The sequence below is a fragment of the Polypterus senegalus genome, chromosome 1 (assembly GCF_016835505.1).
Source record: "Polypterus senegalus isolate Bchr_013 chromosome 1, ASM1683550v1, whole genome shotgun sequence".
NCBI classification, from domain to species: Eukaryota; Metazoa; Chordata; class Cladistia; order Polypteriformes; family Polypteridae; genus Polypterus; species Polypterus senegalus.
The window spans coordinates 114,445,034-114,465,214 of record NC_053154.1 but is presented as its reverse complement, the minus strand read 5'-3'; positions in this window follow the sequence as shown (position 1 = coordinate 114,465,214).

Here is a 20,181-nt window from a genome sequence, read left to right as displayed (position 1 = left end):
CTGTTTCAGAAAGAAAAAAGCCAGACAATGGTGTCAGGGCAACGACTCTGCCCCGTGTCTATTTTATTTTTTATAGGACCAGGCCATGGGAGAAATCCAGTTACGCCCACTTTGGCTAAATTATACACTCGCAGGACTGGCCACTATGAAGGACGGTTTTTCGCTGGCGATGGGGCAGTGTGGCAGATTGCTTGGGTTCTTACCTGGCCAGGATCCCGGGAAGGACCGGAAAGGGACATGAATTGCTTCTGGGTCACGAGGGGGCAACCGCCCTGGACCAGGAGAGGACCATGGGAGAGAAGCAATGAGGTTCTGGACCCGTGGCCACCACCAGGGGGCACCCCAAGCCTTGTGGGACTCAGAGAACTGTTACTTCCATCACACCAGGAAAGATGGTGGATGAACCTGCCAGGGATGCCCGGAGTGCTTGCGGTGCAAAGGGCAGCACTTCCCCCACACCAGGAAGTGCTGCCAGAAGGTCGTCATCAGCCACCTGGAGCACATCCGGGTGGGAATAAAAGGGGCCGCCCTCATACAATCGAGGAGCTTGAGTCGGGAGTGGGAGCAGGACGAAGCTCCCAGGAGGAGGCAGGCGGCCAAGGACTGAGAGAGAGAAGCATTATTGTGGTGATTAATTAGCTGTGTGCATTGTGTGGTGTTCGGGACTGTAACCTGAGTTTATTAATGATAAATAAACATGTGCATTTTATAAAGATGTGGTTTCCAACTGGTGGTGTCCAGGCAAGTCTCACAATGTCCCTATATTTACAAAATGGGACACTAGTGAGGGCATGCATAATAAAAAATGACACTCTTTGAAGCAGGAGTAAACAATGTAAATGGTTTCATGTAAATATGTAGGTGGGGTAGGGGGGTACAGTGGTGTGAAAAACTATTTGCCCCCTTCCTGATTTCTTATTCTTTTGCATGTTTGTCACACAAAATGTTTCTGATCATCAAACACATTTAACCATTAGTCAAATATAACACAAGTAAACACAAAATGCAGTTTTTAAATGATGGTTTTTATTGTTTAGGGAGAAAAAATCCAAACCTACATGGCCATGTGTGAAAAAGTAATTGCCCCCTGAACCTAATAACTGGTTGGGCCACCCTTAGCAGCAATAACTGCAATCAAGCTTTTGCGATAACTTGCAATGAGTCTTTTACAGCGCTCTGGAGGAATTTTGGCCCACTCATCTTTGCAGAATTGTTGTAATTCAGCTTTATTTGAGGGTTTTCTAGCATGAACCGCCTTTTTAAGGTCATGCCATAGCATCTCAATTGGATTCAGGTCAGGACTTTGACTAGGCCACTCCAAAGTCTTCATTTTGTTTTTCTTCAGCCATTCAGAGGTGGATTTGCTGGTGTGTTTTGGGTCATTGTCCTGTTGCAGCACCCAAGATCGCTTCAGCTTGAGTTGACGAACAGATGGCGGACATTCTCCTTCAGGATTTTTGGTAGACAGTAGAATTCATGGTTCCATCTATCACAGCAAGCCTTCCAGGTCCTGAAGCAGCAAAACAACCCCAGACCATCACACTACCACCACCATATTTTACTGTTGGTATGATGTTCTTTTTCTGAAATGCTGTGTTCCTTTTACGCCAGATGTAACGGACATTTGCCTTCCAAAAGTTCAACTTTTGTCTCATCAGTCCACAAGGTATTTTCCCAAAAGTCTTGGCAATCATTGAGATGTTTCTTAGCAAAATTGAGACGAGCCCTAATGTTCTTTTTGCTTAACAGTGGTTTGCGTCTTGGAAATCTGCCATGCAGGCCGTTTTTGCCCAGTCTCTTTCTTATGGTGGAGTCGTGAACACTGACCTTAATTGAGGCAAGTGAGGCCTGCAGTTCTTTAGACGTTGTCCTGGGGTCTTTGTGCCCTCTCGGATGAGTCGTCTCTGCGCTCTTGGGGTAATTTTGGTCGGCCGGCCACTCCTGGGAAGGTTCACCACTGTTCCATGTTTTTGCCATTTGTGGATAATGGCTCTCACTGTGGTTCGCTGGAGTCCCAAAGCTTTAGAAATGGCTTTATAACCTTTACCAGACTGATAGATCTCAATTATTTCTGTTCTCATTTGTTCCTGAATTTCTTTGGATCTTGGCATGATGTCTAGCTTTTGAGGTGATTTTGGTCTACTTCTCTGTGTCAGGCAGCTCCTATTTAAGTGATTTCTTGATTGAAACAGGTGTGGCAGTAATCAGGCCTGGGGGTGGCTACGGAAATTGAACTCAGGTTTTAACAAGGGGGCAATTACTTTTTCACACAGGGCCATGTAGGTTTGGATTTTTTTTCTCCCTAAACAATAAAAACCATCATTTAAAAACTGCATTTTGTGTTTACTTGTGTTATATTTGACTAATGGTTAAATGTGTTTGATGATCAGAAACATTTTGTGTGACAAACATGCAAAAGAATAAGAAATCAGGAAGGGGGCAAATAGTTTTTCACACCACTGTATATGGGTGTAAGAGTGTATTAGAGGAGCTTTTATATAATTCAGTGTTTTATGTGCAATAAAATTGTTCTAAACCTAGATCCCTGTTTGGAGAGGTTTTGGATAGGAGATTGGGCACCCATGGTAACTATTTATTTCTTTGTGTTATCAACGTGAAATGTTACACAGGTACAGTTGACATGTCTGAGAACGCCTCGGTAGGTCAAAAGACCACCATGGCATTATGTGTATACAATTTATATAATATGATTCCGAGTGCCTATTTTTTTCTAGTTTACTAGTAGTTTCTGTGTATAAGAATTTTTAAATTTGACACAAATACAAATTCTACCACAATCGAGAAGTTGTCTGTTAGGATTAAGTGAAAAAGTGCTGCCTTTATTTTTTGAATAACAAGGCTTTATTTTGGGGTACCCCCCTTCAGGTAGAGTTTGCTGAAAAATGCCCTGACTTCAGGTCCTTGATCTTCCTTTTAAAGTGGTAGAAGTTTCCCTGGAGCTGGCAGTTGATAGCATTCTAAAGTAGAACATTTGCTAACTGCTTTAAGGAAATCTTTGCTACCCGCATGCATTTCTTGCATTGATCCAGCTGATGTCCTGTTCTTCTGACATATGAATACTTCTTTTTATTTGAGTGGCTGGAATATATGGCCTTAGATCAGATAACAAGACTACAAAGTGAATTACTGACAACTGACCTAAGGTATTTGAAAGGAGCACTGTTATGTTTGAACATGGCTATTGTTATGTTCAGTAAATCACTAACAAAGTAATGCAATACCAGTTCACTAGTTGGATTCACATTAGGCAGGCTCTCCCTTATGGCTGGTGCCCTCCAACAACAACAACAACATTTATTTATATAGCACATTTTCATACAAATAATGTAGCTCAAAGTGCTTTACTTGATGAAGAAAAGAGAAAAAAAAAGACAAAGTCAGAATTAAAATAAGTCAACATTAATTAACATAGAATAAGAGTAAGGTCAGATGGCCAGGGAGGACAGAAAAAACAAAAAAACTCTAGACGGCTGGAGAGAGAAAAAATAAAATCTGCAGGGTTTACAGACCATGAGACTGCCCAGCCCCCTCTGGGCATCCTACCAAACATAAATGAAACAGTCCTCTTTGTATTTAGGGTTCTCATGGAAGGACTAGATGATGATGGTCATGTAGACTTCCGGCTTTTAATCCATCAATGTAGGAACATCATGGTTCTTTGATTAGGTGGTGGTGGCGCAGATCGCCACCACAGAAAACCGGGAAAAGAAACAGAAGAGAGAGTAGGGGTTAGTACGGATTTTAGAGTCACCATGAATAGTTATGATAATAAATTGAATATACAAAATATCAGGATTACATTAAAATGAAGTTATGAGAAGGCCATGTTAAAATAATGAGTTTTTAGCTCCACTGTATTAGCCTGGTGAATTCCTATTGGCAGGCTATTCCAGATTTTAGGTGCATTAGGTACATTGCCCACTCTTCATGCATGTGTTGGAGTCTTTCTGCAGGCCTAAGGACTCAGTGAGGGGCACTATTCCATGCTTTTAAGAAGACCATATATTTAAAGAGTTGTTGGGCTAATGTGCACAAAGTTTTTTGTTTGTTTATTTTTTTTTTTTATTTATTTAGTTGAGTTCACCAGCACAAAGTCCAGCAGCTCATCACCTAACAGTATGCTTTGAATTTCTTCAGCCATACTTGGGGTCCCCTCCAGTGAGCCATCTAATTAACAGAAAGAAAAGACAGAGAGGTTTGATTTTAGACAGGAGTCCAGCAGAACTTAGTCCATTTCTTTGTGCTTTTTCAGTGCCTTTGAAGAGCCAGTTATCAATATTGAGGTTTTGTATGTTTAATTGTAAAACTTTGAATTGATGATCTGACATTGTAGCTTCTTGTAACGTTTTTGGTGTGAATCAACTCTGCTGTGTGAGTCCCTGCAGCTCCAAACACACTTCAACAGATATCATGGCTCCTGAGTGGGTCCCTCCATCTTTGCTTTGGATAGGCTTTGCATAGTTTGTCAAATTTTCATTACGTTTCATCTCGATTTTAGGTTCAGAACAATTTTCAAAGGACAAGTCTAGCAGGAACAACTATACTCTTAGCATGCCCGGGGCTTAGAAAGCCATTCCTCCACTGCTGAGCCTTGTAAGACGAGAGAATTAACGGACGACTAAATGTAAACATGCTGCAAATAATAATTTTGAAAGTTTTCCGAGTGTGCTTGCTATGTCGTACTCCCATGTGTAATCAAAATTTCTTTGTGATTATATCATTTTATTTAAGAGGTACATTATATAATCCTGAATTGAAAATTTTATTGACTATCTTTGTAACAATTAAATATAAAAAAGTCAATCAGATTAAAAAATACAGTGAAATATAAAATAAAAATGTTCATTTGAATGGAATAAGTATGGGATTCATTATTATCTAAGCTGATATTTACTATTAAACTGCTGAAGATACAAATTATCCTTTGTATCACATTGTGTTTATGTTGCATTGTCAGACTTTGTTACATGAAAAACAGCTAAAATGGACTTTAAAATATAGATGTTGAGTGGAATCATTATGGGCTGGTTTAATCTTTTTTATGACAAACTGTCCATAGAGTTGCCCTGCAGACATTGACCTGATGACTATGGCTCTCCCTTCTGCTTTAATCCTGACTTGAAGTTTGTTATGTGGGTAAAATAAGAAAATTTAAGCTGATCATTAGTCAGGATCGCCAGGCATTGTCCATTAATCTTGGTATCTCAGAAACTTGTCTTCATTTTAATATATATATCTAGCAGTAAGCCATTTCTTTGGAAAAATGACAGTTAATATAATTAGTAATTGCTACATATTAATTCCTTCTTTTCAGATAATCAATGCAGCATAAAATATCCTTTACCATGTAAGTGTGAAGTCATTAGGGGCACCACATATAAAATGTCAACCAATTTTTACAAAGTTGGATTTTTTTTTTCATTAAGTGAAAATGTCAGATGAGTAACCAGAGACATTTGTCTGGTTGGCTATTCATAAATAACAAATTCATTTGTTTCCATATTAATTTCTTTTCAAAATTACTGGTTTCTCTGCTAAGAAATGTCTTTTGCCTTCCAGGTAACAAAACATAATGCATTTCATCTACTGAGTTTTAAGCAACTCATGGCCATTCACACCTCATTTACTTTCACTTTTGTTTGTTTACTATTTATAACTGGATTTTTTTTCTTAAGCTAAAATTGTAAACTTAAAAAAATGAAGTATTTTAATAGTTGACATTAATGGGTTTTTTTAGACTGTATTTCTCTATGTGTGTGAGGGACGTTTAAGTTTATTTTTGTAACTTGGTACCAGTTAATAGGGTCCCTACATAAATGTTGTAAAAATCCCTCAGAGGAGTTTTTCTAACCTGCTTATGTAGTTCAGGATGGCACACTCTTTGAAATGTGGGAAGATAAGCGTAGTTTATATAGGGACAGTTGACACAGACAAAGGTAAAAGTTTTGAATGTCACATAATATGTGTTTGGGCCTGGGATTTGAACCAAGTACTCCAAGGTAGTAGTGCTAACCACCATACCACCAGCTTGCAATAGCTATATAGTAAATAATGAATATAATTAATACATTTCCGTCAAGTGGAGCTTTCCCTGGTTTCTTTAATGTAGCCATTGCTAGGCTATTAGCAAAAAAATCTGATTTAAATACAGTAATCGTTATTAATAATTATTATCAGAAATTAAATGTGTTTAAAATTTGTAGTAACTGAAAAACATGGGCGGCATGGTGGCGCAGTGGGTAGTGCTGCTGCCTCACAGTAAGGAGACCTGGGTTTGCTTCCCAGGTGGAGTTTGCATGTTCTCCCCGTGACTGCATAGGTTTCCTAAGGGTGCTCCGGTTTCCTCCCACAGTCCATAGACATGCAGGTTAGGTGCATTGGTGGTCCTAAATTGTCCCTAGTGTGTGCTTGGTGTGTGGGTGTGTGTCTGTGTGTGTGTGTGCCCTGTGGTGGGCTGGCACCCTGTCTGGGGTTTGTTCCTGCCTTATGCCCTGTGTTGGCTGAGATTGGCTCCAGCAGACCCCCGTGACCCTGTGTTAGGATATAGCAGGTTGGAATAAGGCTGACTGAGTGAAAAACATTCATCAATGTTTAGTATTCCAGGGAATATTTCTTTTGTATACCACCATTTATAACAATCACTTTTATAAGTCACTTCATAGCATAAAGAAGAACATTGCACAATGGACAGCCTCCAGGTCTCCTACCGTCGACAGTAACACATCACACTTCATTCACCACATCTTAGTAAGTTTTAAATTAAATTACATTTGTTTGTCCCTCAGACTTCAAATGCTTGATTGAAAAACACACTAGACAGATAGATAGATAGATAGATAATACTTTATCAATCCCAAGGGGAAATTCACATAATCCAGCAGCAGTATACTGATACAAAAACAAACAAACAAAAAAAACGATATTAAATTAAAGAGTAATAAAAATGCATGTAAAAGCAGATAATAATTTGAGTAATGTTAGCATTTACTCCCCCGGGTGGAATTGAAGAGTCACATAGTGTGGGGGAGGAACGATCTCCTCAGTCTGTCAGTGGAGCAGGACAGTGACAAAAGTCTGTCACTGAAGGTGCTCCTCTGCCTGGAGATTCACATCTCCTAAATAGTCCATAGTTAGATCTTTACTAAAAAATCATACTTTGATTCCAGTGTCCTTAATAATTAGAAACTAACATCAAATTATCCATTTGTCAATGCAATAAGCACAATCTTTTGTTCTTGCTTTGAGCACCCCCAGTTCCCCCATCAATGCACTAAAACAGCCTTCACTTACTTTTATACAATATCATTAATGCCTGAACTGCCTCCACCATTACAGGTTTAACATTATTCTAGAAGCGTTTCTGGCCGAGAGCTACCAACTTAAGTGATGGGAAAATTCATAATGCAAAGATCATCCAGGAGGACAGGGCCCACTTTAATCCTATATTTCCATTAGTTTCCAAAATATAAGGGAAAATTATAATGTTTTAGCTCTTTTGTCAATCTAATAAGCACACTTTGTATGAAAAGTGTTGGTCTTGCATTGACCCCCATCAGAGCACTAAAACAGCCTTCACTTAGTTTTAAACAATATTATTAATGCCTGAACTGTCTTCGCAATTACAGGTTTAACTTTTTTTCATGCTATTGAAGGTCACATTTGATTGCACAATTCTAGGACTGTAGCTGGGTCATTGGGCATTACTTTGAACTGGTTTTGCTTCTAATGGACTTCCTGTGTATTTATGAAATTGTTCTCAATAGTCTGACATCATTCTCCAAGTCTTTGTGGCAGACTGTGGCAGTGCTCCTCCTGTTCCGTCTCGCACAAAGAAGCAGGTACCAGTCCTGTTGCTGGGTTAATGTCCTTCCATGACCTTGTCAAGCTATCCTCCTGTAACAGCCTGACTCCCCTCCATGCTTTTGAGACTGTGCTGGGAGAACAAACCATCTTGCGATGGCACGTATGGATGTGCCATCTTGGATGAGATGGAGTACCTGTGCAACCTGAATTAGTTGTGGGTACTGCATTATGCCACCAGTTGTGACAAGGACACTAGCAAAATGCAAAACTAAGGAAGAATCAGTCAGGAAGGATTAGAAGAGATCTATCTATCTATCTATCTATCTATCTATCTATCTATCTATCTATCTATCTATCTATCTATTGTGACAGAAAGGGGGCGCTATCGCTCCCTTGAACCCCCAGACTATACGCCAGACACCAGATAAGTCCAATAAGTTGACTTTTTATTAATCAATAGTGCACAAAGCACCCTCCTCTCCACAATACTCATTAATCACAACAATAAATCAATAATCAACTCTCCACCACTCCCAGACGCATTGCCACCCTCAGCTCGTTGTCTGGGATCTCTCACAGTCCTGTTATAGTCCCTGACCTGGAAGTGTTTCTCATCCTTCAATCCATGTGACTCCTTATCACTTCCGGGTCAGCTAAAAAGTCCTCTTGTTCATCCCAAAAGTACGTCACTTTCACTGTCGCTTTGCCTATGACATACTTCTGGGTTATGGGGCACAAACGAGTCTCTGGGCCTCCCTGCAGCATCATTTGTTGGCCCCTGTGGAATCCAGCAGGGCTGTAAAGGAAACCTTCATCGTCCATGATTCCATGCTGGTATCCGGGGCACCTCCATGCTGGAGGGAGAGCTCCATCTGGCGACCTGGGGGTATTGGCCGGGATGACAAGCCGGCCATAGACCACACTGTCTACAGTTGTGCTTGAAAGTTTGTGAACCCTTTAGAATTTTCTATATTTCTGCATAAATATGACCTAAAACATCATCAGATTTTCACTCAAGTCCTAAAAGTAGATAAAGAGAAACCAGTTAAACAAATGAGACAAAAATATTATACTTGGTCACTTATTTATTAAGGAAAATTATCGAATATTACATATTTGTGAGTGGCAAAAGTATGTAAACCTTTGCTTTCAGTATCTGGTGTGACCCCCCTTTGCAGCAATAACTACAACTAAATGTTTCCAGTAACTTTTGATCATTCCTGCACACCGGCTTGGAGGAATTTTAGCCCATTCCTCCGTACAGAACAACTTCAACTCTGGGATGTCATGGGTTTCTTCACATTAACTGCTCGCTTCAGGTCCTTCCACAACATTTTGATTGGATTAAGGTCAGGACTTTGACTTGGCCATTTCAAAACATCAAATTTATTCTTCTCTAACTATTCTTTGGTAGAATGACTTGTGTGCTTAGGGTCGTTGTCTTGCTGCATGACCCACCTTTAGATTCTTGAGATTCAGTTCATGGACAGATGTCCTGACATTTTCCTTTAGAATTCTCTGATATAATTCAGAATTCATTGTTCCATCAATGAAGGCAAGCCATCCTGGCTCAGATGCAGCAAAACAGGCCCAAACCATGATAGTACCACCACCAGGTTGCACAGATGGGATAAGGTTCTTATGCTGGAATGCAGTGTTTTTCTCTCACCAAACATAACGCTTTTCATTTAAACCAAAAAGTTCTATTTTGGTCTCATCTGTCCACAAAACATTCTTCCAATATCCTTCTGGTCTGTCCACGTGATCTTTAGTAAACTGCAGACAAGCAGCAATGTTTTTTTTGGAGAGCAGTGGCTTTCTCCTTGCAACCCTGCCCTGCACACCATTGTTGTTCAGTGTTCTCCTGATGGTGGACTCATGAATATTAGCCAATGTGAGAGAGGCCTTCAGTTGCTTAGAAGTTACCCTGGGGACCTTTGTGACCTCGCCGACTATTACACGCCTTGCTCTTGGAGTGATCTTTGTTGGTCGACCACTCCCGGGGAGGGTTATAATGGTCTTGAATTTCCTCCATTTGTACACAATCTGTCTGACTGTGGATTGGTGGAGTCCAAACTCTTTAGAGATGGTTTTGTAACCTTTTCCAGCCTGATGAGCACCAACAACTCTTTTTCTGAGGTCCTCAGAAATCTCCTTTGTTCGTGCCATGATACACTTCCACAAACATGTGTTGTGAAGAGCAGACTTTGATAGATCCCTGTTCTTTAAATAACACAGGGTGCCCACTCACACCTGATTGTCATCCCATTGATTGAAAACACCTGACTCGAATTTCACCTTCAAACTAACTGCTAATCCTAGAGGTTCACATGCTTTTGCCAGTCACAAATATGTAATATTCAATCATTTTCCTCAATAAATAAATGATCAAGTATAATATTTTTGTCTCATTCAAAGATCAGTTCTAGAAAGAAGGGGAACTCTCTGACTTACTTTGAAATGTCACTTTTGAGGAAGTGTCGCAAATAGACTTTGCTGAGAGTTTCAAGGAATAGAAGCCCAAAAATGAAAGGAACCTCTTTTCCACAGCTCTTCTACTGAAGCTTTGTGCTATGTATGGGATAGAAGGCACTATATAAAAGAGAGTCTGTTTGTTTGCTTTTTAATGTTAGAAGCATTGCTGACAACTGATGCCAAGCAGGATTGCTCAAACACACAGAGATGGCATCAAACACAGAAAGCAGCCCTTCAAATTGATTGTAAGAAGTGGCACGCAGCTGAGCCGAGGATCACAGACACAAAGTCAAAGATCTTTCCCTGCATGAGTACATCAAAATGCCCAAATCTCAATGCTGTTTTTTTTTTTTTAGCTTCTTAAGAAGAGGGCTAAAAGCAAATAAACAGGTGAAACCCAGCTGACTAAAGAGTAGCAGAGTGGCATCACACTTACTGTGTTTGTGTCACTGTGCCACTTTGGGGCTTCCCCTCACTTACATGAATTTGAATTTTAAAAGGAATAACACCACAAGCTCCCTGCCACTCAGAGCTGTGGATTTTTTCTTTTGTCTGCTTGTAAAAATATCATAATGCTACAACTATTTTAAGGAAAGCCAAATTACAGTATATAATTAATATTTTTTACAACTGGAAAAACAAAAATGAAGTAATTAGATTTTGCATTACACAGTATCAGAGATACAGTAGGTTCAACCAACAAGTTTGTGATTTGCAGTCCAAAGCTTAAAACAATAGGTCACACTGCACTGTATGTTTAGTCTAATGGTTTGAGGTCAAACCACTGCTAAAAAGCGGCCTGAAGCAAAGAACTTCAACTTGAATGGCAGTGTTATGCACAGTTTTACTTATTTGAATTTAAACGTGAACTCTGCATTAGAAAGTGAGATTTTGAGCTCTGTTCATCTGCTCCATTATCAAATACATGAATCCTGCCCAAACATCCTTACGTAATACTCCATCAAATATGACGATTGATTGAGTTACTGAGGTGGGAATAGTGATGTAGTTCACCATTTACAGCTACCACAGGCTGAATACTGCCCTTGTTGTTGTTTGTGTGGACTTTGCATGGTCTCCTCATATATGCATAGCTTTAGTTTCATTACTACAGCTTGTTTTGACACTCCAAAGACTGACCTGCTAGGCTTGGTGGCACCCTGTGCTTTTGCATAGTATCAGCTCACAGTTTTCCTCTTGTAAACAATACAAGCTAACTCTCTTTCATTTTATTGTAAAATGTTTCATACCTTTATATACTTAGATAGATCTATCTATCTATCTATCTATCTATTGTGGACGCTGGCCCAGACACACACAGATGGACATCATATTTCACCCAACACACATATTTACAAATATTTACAAGTTTTTGTGCACTCACAAACCCCAGTGCCTCCAGCATCGATTCCCCCAATGTCCAGGCCACACAGTTCCACTGCCTTTCTCCTGGCCGCCTCTAGTCCTCCCTCCAGCTCCGTCCTCTTCCACCCAACTTCTGCCGATGACTGGAGGGAGGCGGTCCCTTAAATGGGAACCCGGATGGGGTCCAGCTGCTTCCCGGCATTCCTCCGTAGCCACGCCCCAGTGTGGCGGAAGTGCCGGCTGCGCACCCGGAAGCCGTCCGGGTGTCCCCTGTCGTCTTCCCACCAGCACTTCCTGGTGTGGCGGAAGTGCTGGGCTCCCGGGATATTCAGGCACTGTGGCCACGGGTCCCTACAGGGCTGGGCTTCCAAGCCCTTCACCCGAGGCCCCCAACATAACCAGGGCGCATGCCCCCTCATGGTCTGGAAGAGGCACAAGCCCTCCTCCGGTCCTCCTGGGCATCCTGGCCGGGGTACCACACTATCTATCTATCTATCTATCTATCTATCTATCTATCTATCTATCTATCTATCTATCTATCTATCTATCTATCTATCTATCTATCATGCCTTTCATATCTATATGTAAACTCTGGACAGATTTTAAGGGTGCTTTAAATAAAATTGATCTCTAATAAAATGAGCTACATAGATTACAATAAACAGATGCATTTAAAAGGCACTATATAAAATAGTTAAGAAAAGTTTTTTAATAAATGGATAGATGGATAGTTGAAGGCTCTCCATAAATTAAAATAAATATAAGTCTCCATAACAATGAGTAGATAATAAAAGGCATTATAAAATTTATCTAAGTCCACCACAGTTGCCCTGTTGTTTGCCTGTCTAGTTCTCTCACACTCCTACCCAGTCTCTGATTACACAAACTAATGCAGCTCTTCTTTCCAAGATTTTCCTATGCCAGTTCTGATGCCCACCTAAGTGAAACAAAGTAAATGTCTGTGCTGTGACAAAATAAACTTGGACAATATAATACAATGAAACAGAAATGGGCAGGATATGCTGTTTTTCTTGTTAAGATTGACAATCTAGCTTGACATTAAGCTTTCCTTGCACATTTTTGTCATATTGCTTGCAAATTTAAAATTAGAAAATTACGGAGTTTAAAATCCAGAATATATTAAGTTCTATAATACTAAGCTCCCATTGTCTTCCTGAAATCAGAGCTGAGTATGTTTAGAAACACCTACTGTAAGTCTTCTTCAAGCAGCTCCTTATTTGAAGACCAAGTTCCTTTGAAGATATTGACAGGTTATAATAAATAAAATTCTTCAACAAGTCTACCTGCCAGGTTCTCTGAAATCCCTCTGTCTAGCAAGGAGAAAGAGCCTGTACCAGCAGCAATGAGAGACAATCAAACAGCCATCACTGCACATGCTACCAGTCCATCATGGAGCCACACATTCATTTAGAGACACCATTCAGCCTAAGCATATGTTTTTGGATTTTTAAAGAAAATTGTAAGCCAGTGTAGGAGAAGAGTGTGGAATATACAAACTCCCAGAATGCGCTCTGGACAGGAACTAGGATCCATGGAAATGTTGCTTGTGCCAAATTGTGATGTTTCCATCAGCAAGATGTAGTAGGAATGTGGATTTGTTTGACCAAGCAACTTTTTTCTAGGGTGTTGTTTGTAGATGGGTGTAAAATTGTCTCAGACACAGGAAGCAGGGGGTGATAGTGCAAGGAACCGTATCAGAATTGGGTAATAATAAGAGTGGTGTCCCACAGTGGTCAGTGTTAAGGCCACTGCTACAGTTGTGCTTGAAAGTTTGTGAACCCCTTAGAATTTTCTATATTTCTAAATAAATATGACCTTAAACATCATCAGATTTTCACTCAAGTCCCAAATGTAGATAAAGAGAAACCATTTAAGCAAATGAGACAAAAATATTATACTTGGTCATTTATTTATTGAGGAAAATGATTGAATATTACATATTTGTGACTGGCAAAAGTATGTGAACCTCTAGGATTAGCAGTTAGTTTGAAGGTGAAATTCGAGTCAGGTGTTTTCAATCAATGGGATGACAATCAGGTGTGAGTGGGCACCCTGTGTTATTTAAAGAACAGGGATCTATCAAAGTCTGCTTTTCACAACACATGTTTGTGGAAGTGTATCATGGCACAAATAAAGGAGATTTCTGAGGACTGCAGAAAAAGAGTTGGTGATGCTTATCAGGCTGCAAAAAGTTACAAAACCATCTCTAAAGAGTTTGGACTCCACCAATCCACAGTCAGACAGATTGTGTACAAATGGAGGAAATTCAAGACCATTGTTACCCTCCCCAGGAGTGGTCGACCAACAAAGATCACTCCAAGAACAAGGTGTGTAATAGTCGGCGAGGTCACAAAGGACCCCAGGGTAACTTCTAAGCAAATGAAGGCCTCTCTCACATTGGCTAATGTTCATGTTCATGAGTCCACCATCAGGAGAACACTGAACAACAATGGTGTGCATGGCAGGGTTGCAAGGAGAAAGCCACTGCTCTCCAAAAAAAAAATTGGAAAAATGTTTTGTGGACGGATGAGACCAAAATAGAACTTTTTGGTTTAAATGAAAAGCGTTATGTTTAGAAAAAGGAAAACACTGCATTCCAGCATAAGAACCTTATCCCATCTGTGAAACATGGTGGTGGTAGTATCATGGTTTGGGCCTGTTTTGCTGCATCTGGGCCAGGACGACTTGCCTTCATTGATGGAACAATGAATTCTGAATTATATCAGAGAATTCTAAAGGAAAATGTCAGGAATGTCGCCTGCCTCATTGTGCGTTTTGCTTTGTATACAGGATCACCTGTTACTAGTCGTTCATACAATTCTTGATAAACCATTTAACTGGTGATGTGAAAAGCTGATGACAGCTGCTGTTTGGGAGATGCTAGAATGTGCTCACCTAATGGTAACTCTCATGCCAAAGAGAATATCACAAACTTCTTCATTTTCCCCATTTCAATGCTCACATTAAACACTAGCTGATGCTAGAAGTTTTGGTCTGCCTAATTTATTCTGGTGGGGTGTAGAATTAGATGGAAGAAGGGGTATACTTAATAAACTGGAAACTCTGTATAAAAGAAATCCCCCTGAGCAATTCCCGATTTTGTCATACTGCCTTGCTTTACAAGCTTTGTTGGTCATTCGTCTGGGTTCAAGTCATTTGCCCATGTTGACCATTAAGAGTGCTAGCTGGATTAGTTTTGAGATGAGATGCGCCATATACCTGATTTGTTGACTTGTTCTGGCCTACACAGGATTTAGTGCCATTGCATCAGTGGCACTGTGTTGGATTCTCAGCCTGATTGCCGTATTTGTGCATATTTTGCATGCTCTCCATGTGTCTGTGTAGCTTTTATCAGCTAGACTTGGCTTCTCACTACATTAACAAGGCATTCAAATTAAGGTTGTAGTGGCTGTAGCACGGAGCTTTTAAACCCTAAGGTTTCCAGGTCATCTTCCCTGCCGTGACTCGCTGAGTGTTCCCGAGCAAATCACTTAGCCCAGCCAGATGTACAGTAGTTTGTTTCCTTCGATAAAGGAAGCAGATTGTCAAGTTTCAAGTTTTAATTAGTGGGTTTGAGTTGGCCCAGCATGTGAATTTAAGCCCAGCAAAGGTTCATTTCTGCCTTGCACCCAAATGCTGTGCCTTTTTATTTAATGTGTTATTGTTTTATTTACTTGCATATTTCATCCTTTCATTTCCCAAGGCTAGACTTGCATTTTTATCCTGATGGTATTATGTGCAAGGCAGAAACCTTCCTAAATAGAGGACATCACAAAGCAGTCTCACCTTTAGGTGGTCAATTTAGAACCACTCCGGACTTTGAGGCTACATGCCAGCAGTGTTAAACGCAGGCCTACCATGCCATCCCCAGCCTGTTTACTGTCACTGTCTTCTCGTGTCTATGGCCAGAGCCCAATTCTTAACCCATCAAAGCTCACTATGATACTGGGAAGGCCCTGTAACTAACCAAGGATGTGTCGAGTGCTGCAAGGATAGGCTTATGAAATGGACATTCATGTGCCTACATTCAAACATGTGCCATGTTGATAACAAAAGTGCTGTGTTAGTTTTATGACATCATGAGATCTGAGTCACACTGTATAGTCCCTAAGACAAGTAAAGCTACCACTTCTTCCTCACAAACGTCATTCTTTGTTCCGATGTGTGCGATTGGCCCTGCTGAGTTGAGGTTCACTTGACCAGCAGGTTTAAAGAACTGGTTGAAGGATGCACCAGACCTGCTCTAATCTTGATTTAGGTAACAGTGCCTTATGTTACGGTGCCAGCCCTTGTACCCACATGCTCCTGTTTGGTCATCTTACTGAAAAAGAATAACAGCAACAAAATGGTCATGGCACCATGCAGCCCAGGTGGAAATGCCCTTCAGACAAGTCTTCACTGAGTGCAGTGAGACTCGACCAAATCCTGAAAGCAAACAAAAGGGTAAGATTTTCCAGCATGTTGACACACTGATTTTCACATTAACTATTTCTCAGCTTTCCTGGCAAGAAGGAAGGAAAATGAGAGGTAGCCAAGTGGGTGAAACAGAGAGCGGTTGGTTACAATGCGTATCTTCCACCATCTCACTGCTGACACAGCAGAGCTCTGAAAGTTCCTCCAGTATCTCGCCCCGGGCCCTGTCGGGTGGATGTGGTCACAGGCACAAAAGATCGTGGTTTCTGCAACATCTTACCTCTTCACACCATCTGAGTGAATGCCACAAAAAAAAAACCTGTCACTTGCTGAACGTAGCTTTCACTTAAAAGAAAGAAACGACATCATCACCGATCTACACACAGACACACGTAAGTGTTTCTGGGGGGCAGTCCAGGCACAGGATAAAAAAAGGTGTCCTGGGTACCCAGCATTTGGTTTCAGTTCCACCAGGGTAGAAACCCCCTGTGTCCTTGGCATGTTTGTGAACAGTTTGTTTTTTTTGTTATCTGTTAATTTAATAAGGAGCTTTTTAATGAGAACACTTGAAAGCCACAAGAAAAGCGCAGTGTCATCGCTGTGAGTTAATCACAACTGGGAATACATTCAGTTTCAGTTTTCTGCCGTTCATTTAATGCTGTTTTTGTTAATTTCAGCCTTTTCTTCTCCTTTTTCATTCATTGTGCTTTGTATGTCACCATTGATCTTTCTAGCCATCATGTAGTCACAGTAATGGCCATAACAAGGTTTCTGATTTGTCAGACTTTCTTTTATAATTTTATTATAATTTATTTATTATATATTATTTTATTATAATTAGAATGGTATGATTTCTTTGGTGCATTTTGTTAGTATTTGCTTTTATCATTGTCATTAAACCGTACGTTACTTTAAAATATATATCTTTTGCCTCTCTGATGAACCATGGAACTGTCCAGGCCTAGGGCCTCATGCATAACGCCGTGCTTAGAATTCACACTAAAACATGCCGTACAGACAAAAGTGGAAATGTTCGTATACACAAAAAAATCTGTGCGTTCGCCATCTTCCACATTCTTCTGCTCCATAAATCCAGGTCAGAAAAGTAACGCAAGTGCATGCGCACGTGCCTACTGCCGCTCCACAACATCTCCCAGAATTAGGCCTTCTTTGAATATACAAATCAATATTTATAGCCCTAAAGCTTAGCGTTCTGTGAAGAGACAATGGCAAAAGCAGGGGGGGAAATAGAAGAATTTCAGTGAATACCAAATGTAGGTAAGGAAAAACTTACTATTTGTTGGTTTAAACAGTGGTATAAACAACAAAGGGAAGCTGATCGAGTGACATAGCGTGTCGGAGAAACTCGAAAGCTCAAGTTCACAAAGTCGCACAGTGCCCGAAATAAAAAAAGAAGTTGTCAGATATCAAAGTCGCTGTGAAAAGGCAAGTTGTAGCCCACCGTCTGAGTGTCATATTGTTATTAGGTGTTATTAGGGTACAGAGAAAAGGGAAAAAAATAGGGTCACAGTGGGAAAAATTCTCGAAATGTCAACTTTAATCTCGAAATTTCCACTTTAATCACATGATTTATCTTGTCATTAAAGTAGAACATCATAAAGTTCATCTTAAAATCGTTTCATTTACTAGTTTCTCAGATCCCATTGTAACTAAAGTAGCACATTAAGGCCTTGTTCACACGGGCGTTAAGTTTTTGGATAAACGAACTTGCTCTGAACGTCCTAGACGTTTATGTTGCATTTTGTGGTGGCGATCGATTGCCTTCTACACCGGCGTTCGTTTGTCTCTGTCTAACGCCAGCCTGCAGCCCAAATTGTAGTTTGTGTGTTAACCTGTGGAGGCAGTGTTGGGAACTGGATATGAAAGCTCTTGTCGTTTTATTTGAGGTGCCTCCTTTCAAAATGGACCATTTTGCTATGTTAGATATTAATCTTCTTGTTTTAAAAATACTCGTAATACGGCGACGTAGGGAGAGAAAAAATCGCCGCCACTACTGGGTTCATCCTCTGACTGCACAACGTCGGGTTAAAGGAAGTTTTTTTTGTGCTTTATGAAGAAATGCGAAAATTTCCGCGCAAGATTTTTTAATTACTGTCGGATGTCGGTTTCCACTTTTGATTGTCTGTTGCAGCTGGTGCAATGCCACATTACACGCCGATCAACCAATATGCGACTTGGTGTTAGCCCCGAAGAGAGACTACTTGTCACTTTGAGGTAAGGAAACAGTAGTCGAGTGTGCGCTTACACCGGTGTTAGGCACTGAAATGCTAGCTCCTCCGAAGCGTAAAATAAACGCGCAGAAAACGAACTAGAAGCGGTTTCCTTGCGTTCGTTGGGTTTTGAACACCAAGAAAATGCTGCATGCAACGTTTTTTTGATGCCGTATAAACGCGCAGCCAAAGACAAACGCACGTCACCAAAGCCCGTGTGAACACTCTCATTGACTCCTACGTGTAGAAAACAATCGGTGCTTGATCCGCGCTCACCGGACACAACGAACGCAAAAACGCTCGATTTTAACGCCCATGTGAACAAGGCCTAAATGCTTTGTTTTGCATTTGATCTTCTATGTGCTCTAGTGTGTGAATCACTATGTGCTTCTGGGCTTTCAGTTCTCCTGCCTGGACACAGAATCCATTACATTCGAGATATTACAGTTCTCTGAGTAATTTAAATACTGAGATGATATCATTTCAGTATTCATATCATATCAATTAAAGCATGTATTAAACATGGGAACATGATGGCGCAGTGATAGTGATGAACTGGCGCCCCATCCAGAGATTGTTCCTGCCCCCCTGCAAGATGCTTGCTGCGCTGTGTGCTACCTTCGATGAAATAATTTATTGCAGCAGTACTGTCTCTTTGAAACGTACTAACCCCAATTTGTCCTTCCTTTTCTTTCTCCAAATACCCAATCGCCACACAATCAGCTCTGTAATAGACGTTAAGCCATCTGTAAGCTGAGAACGCAGATTCATTCAAAACTTTTAAGGAACATTGAAATATCTTCGTAGTACATGTTTAATTATTCTATCCATCTATCCTTCCAGTGTCGCACCAGCCCCAGCAAGAATAAAGCGCGAGGCAGGAACAATCCATGAACGGAGCATCAGCTCCTTGCTAGCGCTGCAGCACCGTGTCCTCACATTTATTAACCATATAGATTATTTAAATGAAGTTAAAGTTTTATCTGTATAATATAATAAACATATTTTGCTGCATTTCATCTTAAAAATTATATCGTCATCATTTGTAAATACACGCTTTATAAAGTGGCTCAGGTTGTACAGTATTAGAACTGTATCGCAAGTTTACAGTGGGGTAATTGTACTTATAAGTACAAAGTGTTGTACAAGGAGCACTTGATGGACCGATTGTGCGTTTATAGTTCTTGTGATGAAACTGCTTCTGAAATGTGAGGTCTGTATATGAAAAGCTCTGAAGTGTTTGCCGTATGAGAGCAGTTCAATAGACAGCATGACTGAGGCAGCGTGTGCTTGATGCTGTATACCGATAATTCTCTTTCCGATCAGCTGCTGCTGTGATTCCCCACTCAGATACAGTGATATAAATACTCTGAGTGGTGCAGTGAGAGTAATATGGAAAACGATGATCCGATGTGGCAACCCCTAGCAGGAGCAGCTGAAAGAAGAAGAAGAAGGTGCAGTGAGAGTAACAATGCTAAAGCAGTTATGGTATTTAGAATAGTTTGGCTCTTCTGTGGACCATTATATTGTTACAGGCTAATTACAATCAGATTACATCACAAACACATGCATTTCATGTGAGGCTATTTAACAGTTCAGAACTGGCCTAATGGTAAGCAGCATAAATATCTAAAATACCCAGGCAAAATTGTCTATTATAATATTTTTGTCACAAATGCCAGCTTCTATGCCACTATACTGTACCCCCTAAAACTAAAAATATATATGCAAATACTTGTGCAAGTTGCAGGTTCAATTATTGCTGCTAAAAATTGCATTATTTCAGCTCTATTACTGGGTGTGTTAAATTTAACCAAAACTGAGCCCTTAAATCTGAGGCTCAATCCGGTAA